Source organism: Rhinolophus sinicus, linkage group LG09, assembly GCF_036562045.2.
Source record: "Rhinolophus sinicus isolate RSC01 linkage group LG09, ASM3656204v1, whole genome shotgun sequence".
NCBI lineage: Eukaryota > Metazoa > Chordata > Mammalia > Chiroptera > Rhinolophidae > Rhinolophus > Rhinolophus sinicus.
The window spans coordinates 78,898,485-78,919,257 of record NC_133758.1 but is presented as its reverse complement, the minus strand read 5'-3'; the positions used below and the strand labels follow the sequence as shown (position 1 = coordinate 78,919,257).

Genomic DNA, 20,773 nt, shown 5'->3' with positions numbered 1-20,773 from the left:
GTTCCTCGGGGTGTAAAATAATACTTGGACTTGAAGTTTGAGACCCTGAGCAAGAAGAACCCATGGGTCATTTGAATTCTTTTGTAGACGCTCTGAGTTCTATACATGAATGCAGAGACACCATAATAGATGGCTGTATAACAGTGTAAAACCTCATTGGCTCCAGTGTTAAGGAATGGTCTTCTGCAGTGACATAAGGTGACAGAAAGAATCAAATGTTATGGAGCTTGGTAAGACATGCTCTCTAGAGGTAAAGCTAGATTTCTCTCGTTTTAGATTATTTGGGAATAGGAGAGATACTGGCTATAATGCTAACTGGGCAAATGGATCTCGTTAACTTATCAATTAATAATATTGCATTGGGAAATCAAGTATATGGAGAAGTTCATATGCTTTGCAGTTTTAACACTAGCAAGCTGGCTATAAAGACGCGAGTAGAAAAAGAAAAGTTTGATCTTCACCAGTATAGCTTTGTTAATCCTGCCCTGGAATGCAACAGAGATGACACTATTAAAAGAATTACCTGTAAGAAGTTGCTGTAGCCATACACCTTGGTCCAATATTGGTTCCAGCCTTCAACGAGTTCCACATTCAACGAGTTATTTAACCTCTCTGTGCCCCAATTTCTTTATCTGTAAAACAAGGATGATAAAATTATTTACTTCACAGGGTTTTTACAAGATTACATGAGTTATTGCATAAAAAGTGTTTTGAATAATTCCTGGCACATAGAATATGCCATTCTTGAAATATATTGTTTAGATTATTGGCTTATTATCATTTTACTGATGAGTGTCCACTAGGACATGTATATATTAACACATCTGAAAATATTAATTTATCATATAAGTAAATGATCTCTTGAGTAAAGTTGATAGATGGAGCACATAAAAATATGGAACATAGAGTTAAATTTGAATTCAGATAAATAATGAATTTTTTTGTTTAAGTATAAGTATGACCCAAGTATTTCATGTATACCTATTCATTATTCTAACACTTTTTCAACCCCTCAGTAAGTATTGATTCTTTCTCCTGTAGTTTCTGTAAATGTCTCCGATTATTTCTCACTGACCTGGCTTGGGAATGCTCTTTTAATTGAGACAGAAACTATGATTATAGACATGAAGTTTTTTTTTTGTTTTGTTTTGTCTTTTTGTGTTTTTTTTTGCCACAAGGAGTCACGGTGTGGTTAATGTCACCTAGAAGTCATAGAATCAAGCCAGGTCGACAAGAAACAATGGTATATCTTTGCTAAAACTACTAAAAACAGAAACAATCGTTCCTCTGGTTGTTGAAAAGGGTTAGAATGTAACCCAGAAGCTGCCAAAAGAGAGACTAAGCAATAAACAGTAAACAAAAATAATATACAAGAAAGTAGAGCAAGAGACAAGAGAGAGAAAGATAAGATTAGGTGCACAAAAGTGTTCTGAGTCCTTGGAGGAAACTGACCTGAGTTTGACATACTGATTTGATACTTTCTATTATATTTAGCTAACACCAATTTGCATTAGATTCTTCATTCTTACAGTTGAAAGATTTCTAGCTAATACAGAAAATAATGGTCAACTACAAGGCTTGGGGACCAGAAAATAATCCAAGCAGGAGCTTGAGAATATGAAAATTAGTCTTGATAAGGGTCCTAGCACATGATTAGTGTTCAATAAATAACGGTCATTATTAATAGCATAATTATTACTTAGTAAATTTCTAAAGAATGAAATGTAACTAATTTGGTACATGAGATCAAGTTGCAAACATACAGACATTCTATAAAAGGGCATTTAAACCAACTTATGTTATTTGTTTTTCTTTAAGTTCACACACTTTTATTTTCTCAAAGAATCATTATAAATACTCTACAACAGCACATAGCCTTTAAACATATTTTGACAAGTTGAATTAGACAAGTGGAGATTTTCGTTCCCTAGAAATGCACTTACTTTAAAGAATAAATGCATAAAAATTGCTGGGGCAATTTGAGTTTCAGTTTTGTCAAATTTTTAATGTTTGCAAAATTCTTCAAGGCATCGAATGACCTAGAACACAGATTTCCCCCCAACCCCCATCATTTTCTTGGTGCCACAAGAGTACTGGAATATAGTCACAGAATCATTCTGTAATCCTTTCTTATGTCTCTAATGCTTTTTTAATAATGCAAGGAAAGGCTTGTTTGATGGTTGATAGCATTCTGTTCAACAGCACAACTACTATGACCTTATGCAATAAGAAATGATGGGGCTTTGCCTAGATCTTCATGATTTACAAATTAATATCTGCATTTCTGAAGCCAGATGACCATAGATCTGAAACTCTGCTGCTTAATATTTGAATAATCTTAACCTACAACTCAGTTCTCTTATCTTACCTCATAATATAGCACTTGCTTCATTTGGTTGTTGTAAGCATTAAACAAATTAACATGTGTATTTAGAAGAGTCTGTGACACATAGGAAGTGGTATGTTAATTGTTCACTATTATTACTATTGTCCTTTGATTCTAATCTGCAATCTGAAGGAGTTAGCATGTTTTCTTATCTATTACTATGCCCCACTCCTGTAACTGGTAAAATCAGGTTTAGAGAGAACGAAGTGACAAGCCAAGATCACACAGCTTTTGAGTGGGATATCTGAGTCTCAGAGTTTACAGATTGTAGATTGTGTGAAGAATAAGAATTCTTTTTATTTATTTATTTTTTTTTTTGTGGAGATGCCAAACTATTTTTTTTTCAGCATTTTCAGACTCCATAGTCAGTATTCATAGGAACATAATATGATATGAAATACTTGGTTTTAAATTCAGGAAATTCAGGAAATCCACCTGCATAAATCAATTTTCTGTTCTTTATAATTAGTCAAACCACATCTTTTTAATTGTGCGTCTTTTCTTGGTGCTGCCAAGTTAAGGAGATTTTCTAAAAGAAATTCTTAGTTTATCTAAGTTTCAATTTTGATATGTAAGATGCTATTTTTGTTGTTTCTTTTTTTTTTTTTTTTTTTGGTTTCTTCCAGTTTTGTTTTGTTTTGTGGTGGTGGTTGTTGTGTGGTAGTTTTATTTCCTATTAATTATTATTCATACTGATTTAGATAGAAGTTTTCTCTGTAGGTTGGCAGACTGGCAGGCAGTAATTAGAGACCTGACTGTATTAAAAACTACCTATATCAAAATATGATTCACTGTACTTTTCAGATAAGGGTTTCTCTTTGGTCTCTGGTGAGGTAGAAATTACCATATAATCTCCAAACTTCTACAACTTATATATGGAATTTGCAAGCATGAGGATATACAAGCATTTGATGCCTATGTTTAGAACATTTATAACCAGGTTGCGAATTCTAAGGCAGCATTTATGCAGTGGAAAGTAAAGATATAACAGACATTGAACAAAGGAACTGCAGAGGTGATTTTTTTTTTCACCCTAATGCTTTATTTGATCAGTAAGAGAAGCAAATATCTTTAGCCCTATGCAACAAACCCTAGTTAAAAAGGAAGACATTAAAGTACATGATCTGATTATTTTCTACAATACCCAATCATACTGTGATTAATACAGAGATTAATATGTGCCCTTGAACTTTTTAATAACTGTTCAGTAAATAATTGCTATTTACTATTTGCTCTTTCTTTTTCTTTCTAGTAGATAATTGCAGTGCTCTATCGTATTGTAGACACAATAAATTCCCACTGACGCATTAACAAAGTTTTTAAAAAATCACTAGAAGTGTTTCTGAAGGAACAGATTATGAAACGGACAAGGGCAGTTCTCATGGAAATAATAGATATTAATGAAAAACTCCCAGAAGCTCAAAGTGAAGCTGCCAGGAAAAAGAGATTGAATCTATTGTTAGAGGTAAACAGAAAGAATTGACTGACAATGTGAGCAGAGGTCTTGAACAAGGTGATTTTTAAAAGCCAAGAGTATTTTAACGAAGATACTTTTCAAATGTAGAGGAAAAGATCAAGTTAAAGATTACCCTCTAATTGTTACTAATGTTAAAGTTTTAAAAATAAAGGTCTTAGATATTAAAAAAAAAAAAGAAGTCCACCGATTTCTATTTTAAAACATGCTTTATATTTACCTGGCTTCAGAGGCACAGTGACATAAAATTCTATCTGGATTTTATGGGCAGGATCCAAATGTGATTCCAAATGGATTTATAGAGATTAAACTAAGCAACATCAGAGATAATCTAAGTGCAAACAGAGTGACAGAGCTTTATCATGCAAAAGTTGCCCCAAAAGACCTTAATGTCCTTCTTACCCAGTTTAGGCTCCACCATCTTCACTCTGCAGAAAATGCACTTAACTACCCTGCCCACTGTTCCCCCTTTTGTTAGCTACTTGAGCAAAACCTCAGCCATTGTGAATCTCAACTACTGCATATGACTGAAGGAAATCACAACTAAGAAGATTTACTTTACTTAAAATTCATGATTACTAATTTTAAGTGGAAACTTAATGCTTTCTTTCAATCCTACAAGACATCCTCACATTTTTAGCTGTCTCACTCACCTAAAGAAAATGTTGATAGGCAGCTAGGTAGATAGGTAGGTAGGTAGGTAGGTAGGTAGGTAAGTAGGTAGATATAGATATGCAAATAGCTATATCTGCTGTGATCCTATTTGAAGCCAAAGCCAACACTTGTGCATTAGATGCCATCTTCTCTCTCCTCCTTTTATTTATTTATTTATTTAAAGTGGTGAAAGAGAAGTTTATTAGAAGAGATAGTACATTCCAAAGAAAGTCTCTCTCCTCCTTAAAGACATAGCTTCAGCAATTGTGCCATCTTTCCTGAATATAAATGTAACCTTCTAAACCCACTGGATCTGTCTGTCCCTTGAGAATATAAAGCTGTATCATTTTCCTTAACAAAAACAACTAGTACCTTTTTATCCTTCATTCTTCTCCAGTTAACACTCAACTTCCCTCTTCAACAAAATTGCTGAAAGATTTTTGTGCATACTTAGTAGTTTTCAATTTCTCTCCTCAAAGTTTCTCTTAAATTGGTTCAAGCAGGATTTCCTTCCTGTGCTATTAGAAATTTTCACTTGCCATGATGGCAGTGAAAGAGCACCAAGAGCACTTGTAGAAGTGGTATGCTTCTAAAACTCATACTCAATTGTCCATCCTCATCTTAGTTTTCATTTTCAGACCTTTTATTTTGAAGTTGCTTTAGAGTTACTTAGAAGTTGCAAAAAGAGTATCAAGTGTTCTCCTGTACCCTTAAACCAGATTTCCCAATGATATTATCTACACAGACATAGTACAATTATCAAAGCAGGGAAATTCACATTGGAACACTATTAACTAAACCACAGATACTATTTGTGTTTCATCAGTTTTTATGTGCACTCAAAATATTTTTGTGCATAAAGCTATGACATTTTATCATATGTAACCACAACAATAAAGATATAGAAATGTTTCACCACACCAAAGAAACAACATCACTCTATCTCTTTGTAGTCAGAATCATTCATTGACTTGCCTTCTTGACCTGTCTACTCAGCATCTCTTGGGAGTCCAATAGATGACTCAAATTGATACATAAAAACAAACAAACACACACAAAAAACCCGATCTTTCGCCCCAAACTTATTCTAGCTCTTCCTTCTACATAATATGAAATAACAACTATATCCTTTAAGTTGCTCAGGTCAAAAACTTTGCAATCATCATTGATTCCTCTCATTCTCACATACCCCATATTCACTCCATCAAGTAATCCTGTTGGTTTTATCTTCAATTTATACCTATAATCTGACTTTTCTTACTACCTCCAATGCCAGTGCTCAGGTCCAAGACAACATTTTGGTTTAGATTATTATCTAATATAAATAATTGCTCAATTATATTGCTGATAAATCTTGTTCTTCTTATTGGTCTCTGCACAACTTAGCAACCAGTGTGAATCCTTTATAGCATAAGTCAAATAATATCATCCCTTAATTCAAAGTCCCTAAAGCCTTCCTAGAACACTGTTAGTAAATTCAAAAGTCCTTCCAATTGCCTGCCTGGCCTTGCATGATTTGTCCCCCATTGACTTCCCTATCTTCATATTTACTACCTTCCCTTACTCCTATCCAGGTATACTGGGGTCCCTGATTATCATTAAAAAAAAAAAAAAATCAAACATGCGCCTATATTTGGGCTATAATACCTTATGTTCAAGTTGTCTGTCGTACTTTTGACCCAAATTATGGCTCATTCTCTTATTTTTCCTTATTTTTAAACTTTGTTTTTAATTGCACATATAGTAAAATTCACTCTTTATAGTAAAACAAATCTATAGATTTCTTTTAACTTCTTTATGTCTCTGAGTACATGTCACTTACTTAATAAGTCAAGTCTTCCTGGCCACCAAGTGTGAAACAAACCTGTCCATAATGTACACACTACTCATCCCTTTTATCATTATTATTTTCTTGTGGCACTTAAAGCCATCTGACATGTTATTCATTTATATATTATTCTTTTAAAGCTCTTTCTTTAGAATGTAAACATCATATTTTCAGACTTTTTTTTGTTTTGTTCCTCTTTTCTGTTTATTTCTTCCAACATCTAGAGCAATGTTTTTCATACTGTAAATTTCCAATACCTAAATAAAATATGTACCTAAATCTCGATGATACATTTCCTAGCCTCTACCTGTATTCTTTCCAAACAAATTGTTCCTATGTTCATCTTAAAAATAAATTAAATTGATGCCATAGACATTATGGAAAATCTATCCAGCACTGCTGTGCTCAAAACACTACTCCTTTGTTCCACAAAATATTGGTTCTTGATTTTGTACTTAACCTATATTTTCTTTATGTGTGGAACTCTTTTAATTTTTTTCTGCCTAACAAGTTTTTAGACTTCCTGAATGTTAAGACCTTGCCTTGAAACTCTTTTATAATAGTATCCTGTGTGGACATGCTAAGTACAATAAGCTATTAGTAAAGATTTATTATATCTATTGATTGACAGTATTAATTTTCTCTTTACTTGCAAATAAAACATAGACATTTGAATTTTTGGAAATTGGAAGTCTCATAGAAAATGTTCTATTTTAATCTACTTGATACTTAGCAACTTATACGTATATCTTATTCACATTTGTAGGACCAGGCCCAGTATCTGCCACATTACTAGGAGCTTAGTAAATGATTTCTAAATAAATAAAATCATCAAAGTCTCATTACTCTCACTCAGTCTCATGTACAAACGTACAATCAGTAGGATTTAGATCTGATTGACAGGTATGAGAGCATTTTCTGATAGGACAGCTTGCTTATATTCACTGTCCCTTCTTTATCTCCTTTTACAATATTTTTTTTATTTCAGCTAAGAAGCATTTGCCGACAGGAGCATTTGGTCTCTGCCGCATCAACCAGTCCACACTGAGACTGATATGTTAGTATCATTTTCACTTCTAAGGCACGGCGATGTAGTTTCCTTTTCCCTCCTAAACAAATACTTGGTTTTCATATCCTTTGCCTTTAATCATCACTGCCTTTGCCTGGAGCAGTTTGATTTTAATATTCCATTTTGAATAAAAATACCAATTGGGAGAATCTTAGTTTGCTTTTGGGTTAAAAATCAGTTGAGATTTTAACTTAGTTCTTTTCCTTTAGGCAAAAGAAATGTTTTCAAAGACACCGTATTCTGACAAACATTGCATCTGAGAAAGTTAACAAGCCAAAGAGAAAGAGAACACTTTTAGATTTGTCGTGGTTTTTCATTCAGAGGTCTAAGAAAGCAGAGGCCTGGGCTGTGGTCCGAAACAGTGACATGTAAACTGAAAAGTTTTATTTATTAAATAGAGATGAAGGCAAGCTGTCAGTTTTTAAAGGTTCGATTTGGTCTTTGATTCTGCTGAGAAGATGATTTCATGTCTCTTAGGTAGCCTGAAAACAACACTTTCTTACAATGATGGATGTTGTTTCCTTTGGCACAATGGTTCAGTATGGCATGAATAAATCATATTTGTCCTGGAAATCCATGTTATTCCTGCATAATTGATGTTATATTTGGTGTTCCCGTTTAGTTGCTGACCAAGTGTCATGCCCTGTTCATTTGATTCCTTGAACTTTTTCAACCTCTTGATATAATTTTCCTAGACAAATCTATTTCTCCTGAAGGCTTGAGTTTTAGCATAGCCTTACTGGGTGAAGATATATGACTGTTAAAATGAAATTTGCCTCAATAAAATATCATGAAACTGGGCCAAAAGTCTACCTCAAAGTCACTCTGTAGGCATACAGCGAATAAAGGCAGACAAAGGTTAAGATTCCTAGAATTGACGCCATTGCTAAAGCTCAAGCAAGACAGCGGCATTTTTTAATTTTTTATTTGTAACCTTGGAAAAGAGATAATACTAAAACTGAAGACTTTCATGAGTTGAAAGAAATAGACACTAAAGATGGAGGATGTAGTTATCTTCTTATAAAACAAGTACATGGCAAAGATCACCTATGTGTTGATAAATCCAACATTTGAATAATGAGTCTTTCACAGTAATGAATCTTATTTAACTCCTCACAAATGACCAATTAGTAGGTGATTAGGAGGGATATATTCTTCTAGTTTTCATTCTTATAACATTTTATAATAACGCATGAGATTTTATATGCTAATTCAGCGCTCAAAAGATATTTTCCTCCCAGATACTTAGTCTGAAAGCAAATACTATCACTAAGTAAGTGGTAGATAGCTGCTCAAATTTTTCATACTTCAAATTTTAATGCAAGGTATTTTATAAATCACTATTTTTTTCTCCCTAAGGAGGAATAGGAAATATGGCGTTTCCTAAATTTTCTGCAATATTTTTAGCTGTAGGACACTTAGTATCACTAATTTATTGTAATTGTAAAATATATATGGTTTTTCATTTTAAAAATTCAGTTATTTATTCATGAAGATGAGAATCACTTTTTTAAATTAATTGAAGGATAGAAGATATACAGAAAAGTGAACAAATCACCAACAAGACAATCAAGTTTTACAAAGTGAACACTTCCATTTACCAGCCTGCACATCTAGAAATAAAACATTACCAGTTTCCTAGAAAGTGTCACTATGTCTTCCCAAAAGTAACAGTGACTGACTTCTAGTTATGCCTGATTTTCAACTTTAAATATATTCACTCATAACATTTCCTCAACATTATTTTTGTGACGTTTACTCATTCTATTGCATGTAGCAGCATTCTGTCATTATTAAACTCACTAGAACATAGTAGTCCATTCTATAAATAGAATTATTTATATTTGGTGTTACATATATTTATATATTGGTATTATTTATATCAAAATAGAATCATTCATTCTATAATTGATGAACATTTCTTATTTCTGGTGTTTCTATATTAACAGTGCAGAAATAAACATTTTATGCATTGATTTTGGTTAAAAAATGTGCACACTGAGTTGGGTCAATGACCAAGAATAAAATTGCTGGCCATAATGTATGTATTTCTTTGGCTCTAGTAAAAATTGCATAACAATTTATCAGTTTTCTAAAATGGATACACCAATGTACATTTTTACCAGCACTTTATGAGAAATTCTGTTGTTCCATCTCCTTGCCAATACTTGATATTGTTCATTTTTAAAATCAGGCACTTTGATTGTGTTTAGTGGTATCCCAACAAAGTTTTAATAAGTATATAGCCAATAACTAATGAAATTGAGCAGCTATTCAAATATTTGCTGGCTTTATAGATGAACTAATTAGTAAAATCTTGTTCAATAGTTTTGCAATTCTTGTCTCAAATTTTTATTAATTTGTAGTTTATGATGTGGCTACTACTCTTTGTCAAATATAATATGTTGTCCATTAGTTCTCTGACTGTGTGTCTTGACTTATCGTTTCCTGGATGAAATATTTTAATATGCAGAACTTCTTTATTTTAATCTAGTCTTAATCTACTTTATCAAGTTAAGAGACTAAGCATTTATTTCTGCAGCAAAAAATATTCTCTGATATTTTCATCTTTAAGATTTCTTGTTGATGTCTTCAGAATATATCCAGAATTATTTTCATGAGTTAAGGTTTAATTATTTTTCATACAGATATTTAATTGTCCTAGCACCATTTATTGAAAAAGATGATTCTTTCCTAAATGAAGGGCTGTGTCACATTTGTCATAAAGGCAGTACTTGTATATATATGGGTATGTTTTCACATTGTTCTTCCATTGTTCTATTTTTCTATCCTTGCAATAAAGTTATATTCACTTCATTCAGTAAGTAATATATGGTAGCATAACTTCTCCATGGCATTTATTCCTCTAACAGTTTTTCTTTGTTCTTTTGCTTCACCTCTCAACTCTTTTTAAGTAAATGTATGAATAAAATTGTTAGTTTCACAGATGTCATCAAAATGGCGGCGTGAGGTAAGTCTCTGGAAATCACCCCTGGAATTTACAACAAACTGAAAAACTATAACTCCACAAAGGGCTCCTTGCATAGCACACAGGCAAGACGAAGAGGCCCACTACTGAAATCATCTAAAGGTGGGCGAATCGTGCCAGCGGGGGAGGACGGAAGGGAGAAGTGCACGGAGACGGAGCCGCGCAGGCTCAGGACACAGACCCAGCTCAGTGCTCCGAGCTCGCTGCTTCCCGGAACTACCGCAGCTGCGGGAGAGGGAAGAACTCGGACTGCTAGGCCTCCGCTTATGGCCCACAGGACTGAGGGGGCAGCATATAACGAGGCTGAACCCAACGCTCATGGCAGAGACCTCGGAGCAAAGACTGAGGGAAGAAGGCTGAAAATGGTGGTTTAAGCCCTCACTGCTGAGCAGAGAATGGAAGCCTTAGGCACTGAGACTAGCCACCCACTCCCTACCCTCCCAGAGCTCGCCCCGCCCCCACCTGCCCGGTGCTAGAAACGGAACAGTAGCAGTGTCAGATCAAAAGAATAGAATATTTGCAGTTCTGAGAACTGTGGTCCACAGGCACAGATTTACAGCCCAACTGGTTCCGGCAGGGGGGAGGGAGCTGTGGAAGCAGGACCGGCTGTGGTGGTGGTCACCGCCATTGCTCTGGGCCAATTCTCACAACTCACCTGGCCCCTGTCCCCACCTAACTGGGTGGATGGATCCCTGCTGTAGTAAACAGAACTGCTGAAACACACGGGCTCTGAATCTGGTGCAGGAAGAGCTTTGGAACTTCAAAAGCTTTCCACATCCCCACAGAGACGAGGTGCCCTATTACCCAGGCAAACTGTTAACAGGAGAAGCCTGCCTTCCAGGGATTCCCCTCGTTGTGTGAGAAGCTGCAATAGTGCAGAGAAAACATACCACTACAGTGTGAGAGAAAAAACAAGGCTGCAGCTGGAGAGAAAATAAAACATTCTATAAACACGTACTGGAAAACAAAAGAAAGACCTCTTCCTATCAACCTGTTGCAGAAGCCACTCCTGTAGATGTCTAGGAAGAGAAATAATAAATCAGTAATTGCTGTGAATAACCAAGGCAACAAAAAAGCTAAGAAAGAAAGTGAAAAGTCTCCAGAAAATGAACTTAAAGATATGGAAATATGTGACTTAAATGACAGGGAATTCAAGATTGTAGTTCTGAAAAAACTCAACGAGATACAAGAAAACACAGAAAGGCAGCTTAATGAACTCAGAAACACAATCAAAGAACAGCATGAACATTTTACCAAAGAGATTGAAATTTTAAAAAGGAACCAAATAGAATTTCTGGAGATTAAGAACTCAATAGAAAAAATTAAGAATGAAATAGCCAGCTTAGGTAGTAGAGTTGTGGTATATATATATACAATGGAATACTATTCGGCAGTAAGAAAAGATGAAATAGGACCATTTGTGACAACATGGATGGATGTTGAGATTATAATGCTAAGCGAAATAAGTCAGACAGAAAAAGCAGAGAACTGAATGATTTCACTGATATGTGGTGTATAAACCAAAAACAAGAACAAGACAAACAAATGAGAAACAAAAACTCATAGACACAGACAATGGTTTAGTGGTTACCAGAGGGTAAGGGGGGAGGGTGGTGGTAGATGAGGGTAAAGGGGATCAAACATATGGTGATGGAGGGAGAACTGACTCTGGGTGGTGAACACATAATGGGATTTATAGATGATGTAATACAGAATTGTACACCTGAAATCTATGTAACTTTACTAACAATTGTCACCCCAATAAACTTTAAATAAAAAAAAAAAGATGTTAGTTTCCATTAGACATAAACTGCTGGAATTTTGAGTGCAATTACATTGTATTTATGGATCAAATTCAGTTGGATACATATCTATACCATATTGAGTCTTCTACTCTGACTCACTGAAGAAATTATATTTTCTTTGATTTAAGTTTATACTATCCTGAATATAGGATATTTTTGTATACTACATTTTTGGGCTTTGGCTGGTTTGTATTATAGAATGATTCCCCGGTGGGCAGATAGAATTGAATAATTCAGATCTTGATTGCAATTTTGGGGAGGCTGAGTCTAACTCTGGTTCACCGCAGCTCCTAGAGTATAGCCCTCCAAAAATTTCACTGGAGTTCCTCCTTTAGTACTGGACCTGAACTCCTTCGGTCTTCTCAGCACTGCAACCTTCCCATATCCTGCCCTGTGCAGTTTGTGAAGTGTTTCAGGCTCAAATTCCTGCACCTCTATTCTGTTCCAAATTAGGCTGGATTTGCAGCCCCCAACTTTTTTTTTCTAAAACCCTATGATATTGCCAAAAGTTCTGCTGGTTTTCTTACCTCTGCCTAGGCCCTTTGTCAAGAATCTCAGATGCTCACCCTCATAAAGTATGAAAAAGAAATATTTGTTTTTTAATAATTACCCAGATGTTCCACAACAGGTGTCAAAAATATCCGTATCTCCCAAAAATGGGACATTATTGTATGGAAAAATTTCATGTGCAATTTTGTGTCTTTCTAGTTTTACTCTTCTGTTCCATTTTTCTGTGTGCCTATTAATGTGTCAATATCAAACCTTTTAATGATAGATGATGTATAGCTGGTTCTAATATCTGTATTACTAGAACTCTGTCAGCCGCCCCTATACCTACCATACACATACTTCTTTGTCAGTCATTCCTTGTTATTTTGATTTTTGTTATTCTAAGTAAATGTTATAATCCATTTGTCTAACTCTGGAAAAGTATTTTTACTGGGTCTACATTAAATTTTTTGAATTAATATATAACAACTTAATGATGATAAGACTCTATATCCAAAAACCTGGTATAATTTTCCATTTTTTTCATATCTATTTCTAAATCTCTAAGGATTCTAGATTTTCCTCATTTAAGACTTAGATATTTTTTGTTGATTTCATGCCTATGTTTTCTTTTTGCTGTCATATGTATATATCTTACCTGACGTTTATTTATTTATATGAAAGCTATAGATTTTTTGAGTGTTAATTTTGTGATCGGCTATTTTACTACATTCTCTTTATGTTTTTATTATTTTTTCATTGAAGCTTTTTGATTTCCCAGATATAGACTTATTTGAACTGAGTTTGTATTATGTTAAAGAAATATCCAACAATTCATATTACACTTAGTTTTTTTGACATGAACAGATCTTTTCAATTGCCTTTTCTTCATCAATGGAGCTGATCATATGATCAGTCTCCTTGATTATAATTATATAAAATATTTTATTGATAAATTTCCTAATAGTGAATTACCCTTGCTCTCTTGGAAATAATCAAGTTGGTCATGGTATACTTTTAATATACTGCAGATTTTTTTTTTTTTTATGACTACTCATAAATAAGTTTGGTTTGCAAATTCTGTTTTTCTGAAATTTTTATGGGGGTTTGATATCTATGTTGCATTATAGTCAAACAAAATTTATACACTTTTTAAATGCTCTATACTGATTTATGTAGTTTGAATTATCTGTCCTTTAAAAATTTGGTTTAGCTCCCCTGGGAAGTTCTCCTGGAAAACTCCCTGGTGTCATTCTGTGAGATTCTTTCTAACTAATTTTTTCTTAGGCATTGGTCTTTTTGAACTTTCTGTCTCTTAATAGAATAGCTTTTGTTGAGGAGTATTTTACAAAAAGTACTTTGCACATGTTAACTTATTTAGGAAAAAGTTTTAAAAGTTTCTATTATCTATTTCATGTATGTTTTCACATTTATCTTCATAAAATTGTGCAAATTATAAATTGGTACATTTTATTAAAAACATTTTAATTGTACGCATGAAATGAGTGAATTATGTGATATGTAAAACATCCCTCAATAAAGTTACACAAATGTTGTGAAAAGCAGATTTTATGAGTTTTTTAAAAAAATCGTCTTCTCTTTTGATAGCTGTTTCTATTTTTTTCAATTATGATAATTAGCTATTGGTCTGTCTATTCTGCTGATTTATTTTTTAAAAAATTCTATTTTTTATTATGGTTGCTATATATTTTGTTTTTATCTTTATTTTTTTCTTCTGATTTCTTTTGGTGTATATTATTTTTGTATTTCTATCTTTTTAATATATGCACATAATTCCCTTATTTTTTGAAAATTTTATTGGTATATATATATATATATATATATATATATATATATATATTTCATATTATAAAATTTTCTTGGAAGAATGCTTTATCTATAGCCCAAGATTTTCATTGCATGTGGTTTAATTGCCATCCTTTTCAAGAAATAAAAAAAGTTCTCTTTAACAGTCAAATATATTAACAGAATTGTTTATATTTTCAGGTAAAACAATTTTCCTTTTCAAAAAAGCAGTGGAAGCCATCTTATATTCACTCTAGCTACATCTGAATGTAATCTACTATGAGTCCATTAATCAGTTTGCTTATAAGATCATGCTTGCAATTATCTATGAATATTGGATCATGAAAATAACAAAACATAAAATATGGCCACACTCTAGGAAAAAAATGGCATAGCAAGGGCAAATCTGTGTGTTTGTGTTTTGGTAGAATATACTAAACATTTCAAAAAGGTTAATTAATTTTGTACTTAGGATAGGAGAATTAACAGGCCTGACAAAAAATGTTGTTGAAGAAGGTTTTATAAGATCACATGTACCATATTTCCCTAAAAATAAGACTGGGTTATATTAAGTTTTGCTCCAAAAGATGCATTAGGGCTTATGTTCAGGGGATGTCATCCTGAAAAATCATACTAGGGCTTATTTTCCAGTTAGGTCTTATTTTTAGGAAATATGGTAAGACTTATGAAAGATCACCATATCCCATGTCATTAATTGTTAATCAGATATTTTTAGTGTAAACTGAAAATTATTATAAAATATTTGTTCTTCAGCATTATGTTTATGATAGAATGCTATTTTCACATGTGCCTCACTGCTAAATTTGGGGATGGGAGGCATATTCTAGTTGACTGACATTGAACTTTGCCAGAAGGAAACCAAGCATTAATAGGCAAGCTCAATACCAAGATTGAATAATACTACATAGCAAATGTGTGTTAGTAAATAATTTCATCTCAAATATATTAACACACAAATACAAAGGAATCTGTAATATAATCTATGTAAAAATGATTATAGGATGTCATTGACAGTAAAAAATAATATCAAGAGTGAATAGAGTGTGAAAGTTATGTCAGTGCAGAAAAAAAAAAAAAATACAAGTGACCAATAACACGGGATGCTGAATCTCATTAATAGTTTGGAAACAATACTCTGATTATTTTCATAATATCAGGGTTTCTGAAAAATCAGGGTTTTTTCTATAAAAATTACAGGCAACCTGTGCTAAAGTATAATTGAATGACAAAACATACTTTGGAAATTAGTGAATGCTCCAGAAAGGGTTACACTTTCTTACATTCCAAATGATAAAAATTTAATAACCTGGATGAAATGGACCAATTCCTTGAAAGACACAATTTACTAAAGTCACAGCAGAAATTAATCATCTAAGAGGAGATCTACTCAAGAAATTGAATCAATGATTAATAACCTTCCAAAATAGAAAGCACCAGGCCCAGATGGATTTAATAGAGAATTCTACCACACACTTAAGGAAGAAATCATATTAACATCTCTATAATGTCTTCCAGAAAACAGAAGCAGAGGAAATAATTCCTAACTCATCCAATAAAGCCAGCATTATTCAAATATTAAAACCAAAGACATTTCAGGAAAGGAAAATTACAAGCAATGAATATCTCTCATGAACAAAGATGCAAAAATCCTCAACAAAATATTAGTAAATCGAGGCAAACTGTATAAAAAATAATTATATACAATGACCATGTGGGATTTATGTGAGGTATGAAAGATGATTCAGCATATGAAAACCAATCAACATAATCCATGACATCAACAGCCCAAAGAAACAATACGATCATAAATAGGTACTGAAAAAGTAACTGAAAAAATCCAACCCCCTTCATTATAAAAAAGTCTCAGCAAACTAAGAATAGAGGGTAACTTCCTCAACCTGATAAAGAATATTTACCAAAAAACTTACAGCTAATATCATGCTTAATGGTGAGAAACTAGACACTTTCCTACTAAGATCAGGAACAAGTCAAGTAGGTCTCCTCCTACTACTTCTATTCAATATCTTACTGGAAATCCTCATTAGTTCAATAAGTCAATAAAAAAATAAAATAAAAAGTATACAGATTGAAAAGGAAGAAATAAAACTGTCATTGTCCAGAGATTATATGATTGTCTATGTACAAAATTTCAAATCATCAACAAAGTAACTCCTTGAACAAACAAGCCATTGTATCAATGTTGTATGACACAAAATGTATATACAAAAGTCAAATGCCTTCTTATATACTAGCAATGAACAATTAGAATTTAAGATTTAAAACATAAAGGATAATAAAAACCTAGGGCCCTCTCCTCATTCTCCACTTCTTTCCAGAACACAGGTCATTCATTCTCTCTCCCTGCCCCCCAACATAGGGGAGGATAGACAGATATGCCAGTAGCTTCTATATATGAGGTGTGACAATTAAGTATGTGAACTTATCCTAAATAAAGTGCTACACACCTCATTGATGAATCACTATGGTCACCTTCTAAGCACTCCCCTTGGGAAGCTATGCACCAACATCAGTGCCTAGTCCACCCTTCAAAGCAGTTTTGGAGCTCTTTTTGTGGAATGGCCATCAGAGCTGTCATTGTATTACCCTTGATGTCCTGAGTGTTATCAAAATGCCTTCCTTTCAATATTTCCTTTATCTTTAGGTAAAGAAAGAAGACATTGGGGGGCAAGATCAGGTAAGTAGGGAGTGTGCTCCAATACAGTTATTTGTTTACTGGCTAAAAATTCCCTCACAGACAGTGCTGTGTGAGATGGTTCATTGTCTTGATGCCAGAGCCATGAATCGTTGATGAAAAGTTCAGGTCGTTTTTGTTTTTTTCACTTAGCCTTTGCAGGACTTGCAAATAGTAAACTTGGTTAACTGTTTGTCAAATCGGTACAAATTCATAATGAATAATCCCTCTGATATCAAAAATGGTTAGCAACATTGTTGCAACAAATTCGTGAACTTAATTGTCAGACTTCATAAATTTGGAATTTCAAAATTTCAAGGCTCCTCTCATGCAATCCCTAAACATACAGGGAGACCTGACCCACATCACATTGTCCTGTGAAGAACTGGAATGCAGGGAACCAAAACAAAATTCTCTGTTAATAAATAAAAGGTCTTCTCCCTAGTTCAGCTTATCTTAACTTGCAAATAAGGTCACATATTACACTCTTCAAAATTTTCACTTCAATATTTTGGCCAAGTAGAATATACTTGCAGTAATATAACCCCACTGAAGAAGAGATGAAAGTCCTGCGTGCCAATGGGAATAAATAGCAGACATTTAGACAAACTGCTCACAATCCTGCTTAGTCTAAAATGAAAGGATTAGACCAAATGAAAATGGTAAAATATCCTAAATTCATCTGGTTTCATCCTCTTCTTTTATAGATAAGTAAATTAGAGCTCAAAGATGTAAGTTATCTACACAATTTAGGAAAAACATTAAAGTGTAATGAATACTCCCTGCCTTCCAAGCACTGACTATAATCTTCTGCAGATCTGAAACAATTTTCTGCAGAATCAAGGCAGACATTGAACTCACACCTTCTCACCCTTAGTTCGGATTGTTTCCCTCCATATAAAATTGCCTCTTCTTCAGACTCTGGATTAAAATCTTGCATTTATTACAAACAATTTCTGCTACCTTATGTTCTCAGTTGTAATCAAAATAACGCATTATCCATTATTTTAAGAGGCTGGTTTTGTAATGTGTATCTTGGTGTTGATAAAGAGGGCTGCAGAGAGTAATGACCTTGGCAATCATTTTGAGGTGGCAGCTGACCCCTGCAGGCCCCTTCTCTGTCTATCCTTAGCTCTTTGTATTTGGAGTTTTGCTTATATGCTTTTTTTGCTTTTCGTTTTTCTTTCATTACCCTCTGCAAAGTATTTTTTCTCAATTATTTTTTGTGAGTAAACTAACTCAACTTCTCTTTTAAAGGATGTTTTCTACTCAAAAACAAAGTAATCTGAAACAAAATACTGTTAACCATCATCTTTTTGTCTTACCCCATTCCCACAGCCTTTCTTAAGAATTCATGCCATTTCAGGTAGGCCGTTCCCTAACTTCCTATCCCATCACTCTACCTAGAGCAGCAGCTCTGAAAGGTATGCAAAATCTTTCAGGGACACAAAAGTAATGATCCCTAAAAGTATTGAGTGCTTCTTAGGTGACAGGTATTAACTTATTTAATCCTCAGAACAGTGCTGTGATGTACCTAATCATTTTCTTCATATCTACAGATGAGGAAACTGAGGCCAGCAGAAGTTAGGTAAATAGCTTAAGATAAAAACATAGAGCAAGTAAAGGATCTGGGATTCCAATTCAGTCAATCGCCTTCAAGTGTCTGAGTTGTTGACATCTACACCATAAGACCTCTTTCAGTAGGAGGGAGTGGAATAGCTATTGTAACAGTGGGAAACAGTGCTCTAGTTCCTTCTCCCCTTTCTATATGCTCATGGAAACATTTACAATCTCTAAGTTCAACTCCAACATGCATTGGTAATATCATAGTTTGTTTAAGATCACAAATTTTGGAGTCAAACCTGGAGACTTACTACCCACCTCATTATCTTGTTAACCTTGGTCAACTCTCCATGCCTCACTCCTTTATCTCTCAAGTGGAAGTGATAATACTGTTACAATGTTGCTGTAAGATTAAGTGAGATAATCAAGGCAAAAGTCTAGGAACAGCATCTATCTGTTCCATATGAAATTCTGAGTTGAAATGTGTCTGTATGGATGTAAATGTAACAAGTGGTTTTGGAATGGGACTTTTCTGCTTTGTAAATCTGGATATGTTTACTTTGGGAATTGAATTGCATGCTACAAGATTTTAAGATGAATACTTTTCATTTGCTTTGAGACTGGCCCTTTCTTTGGCCTGAGAGAAGTCACTTTCATAGGCCTTTTTTATTTATGTAAATTGTTTTTATTCATATATTTTATTCATATAAATTTTACGTATGCCTATTTTTCTTGGGCAAGCCCTGGATTGAGAGAAGTAACTCAAATGCAGATAATTCAGACTGTGATGCTAATGGAGGAAAAAAAAAAATTTTTCCTCTCCTCATTTTAGTTTCTCTGGCTAGCACCCTCAAAATTAGACTGGTAAAAGATTAATTAACAAGGAGAAAACAGAGAAAAGTTTCCTAACATGTACACTGTACATACTCACGGGAGTACTTAGAGACAAGTAACTCAAAGCAGTGATTAGAACATTGGCATATGTATATAGCATCTTAACAAAAAACAATACATTTTTAGAAAAGTGAGATAAAAAAGAAATGGAACTTTGAGCTTATAGGGGCAGCAAATTATGGGAAAGCAAATATATGAGGGAATAAATGTGTGGTAGATAAGGGCTAGTTTTAGCAAGGTTTGTTATCTATTAATAAATTCCTCTGGTGCAGTGTCTGGGCAGATACGGGTCTAAAGTTGTTCCTCAGGATTAAGGTTTGTCTTTCTGGTAAAGAGAGGAGAAGACATATTTTGAAATTGATGTCCTGCTTTTCGGCAAATAGGGAGAGGGCAGAGAGCTTTTCTTGTATCTGTCTTTTCCCCATTGCCGTCAACTCAAAATAATCTTTGTGCCAAAGTGTTGTATTTTGGGATGGCATATTCTGCTACCCTTCACTAGGAATCCTATTTAGTAATACAGATTGGGATCGTTAGTGGAAAGTACTTTTCTTGTCAAGAGTAAAATGAGTATTCAGGATTATAATTGGAATGGGTTCGGTCTTTTCCAATAAATTCCACACAGTTGGAAGCATAGCATGAACTAAAAATACTAAGGCTAGTTATTTCTCACAAGGGATCAGCAGTAGAAAATGGAAGCCTTAGAGAAGGAGGCACAAAGGAGCCTCATTTCCTTATCTCACACTGGAGACAAATCTGTGAGAAAGAACTGAATGCGGCTAGTGACAGTGCAGTCTGGATTGATCTTCACTGCATTTTATAGAATTGAACACACCAGATTTGGTCTATGTCTTGTCAGCTGCTGAGATAGGCAGAGAAGGCTGCGTGGCCAGGAACAGGGTTCTCCTCACCTCTCAAGTCCTAATAAATACCACAGCCCACTCAGTCCGGCACTGGCGATTCAGGGAGGAGAGTATCGTTTGCCTCAGGACACAAGGGGAATATCAGTAGTAATTGCAAGTGGAGGACAGTGATGGCCGGTTGTTTGGTTACCTTACTGAGGTCCGCTGGCAACAAAGACAATGCAGTGGCAGAAAAATCATATA

The 20,773-nt window shown here is 34.1% G+C and overlaps 1 pseudogene; it reads left to right on the top strand.

Moving 5' to 3' along the window:
- The first annotated feature begins 3,743 nt into the window (after positions 1–3,743).
- LOC141573046 (iron-sulfur cluster co-chaperone protein HscB pseudogene) lies at positions 3,744–3,982 on the top strand (annotated as a pseudogene).
- Positions 3,983–20,773: the final 16,791 nt, after the last annotated feature.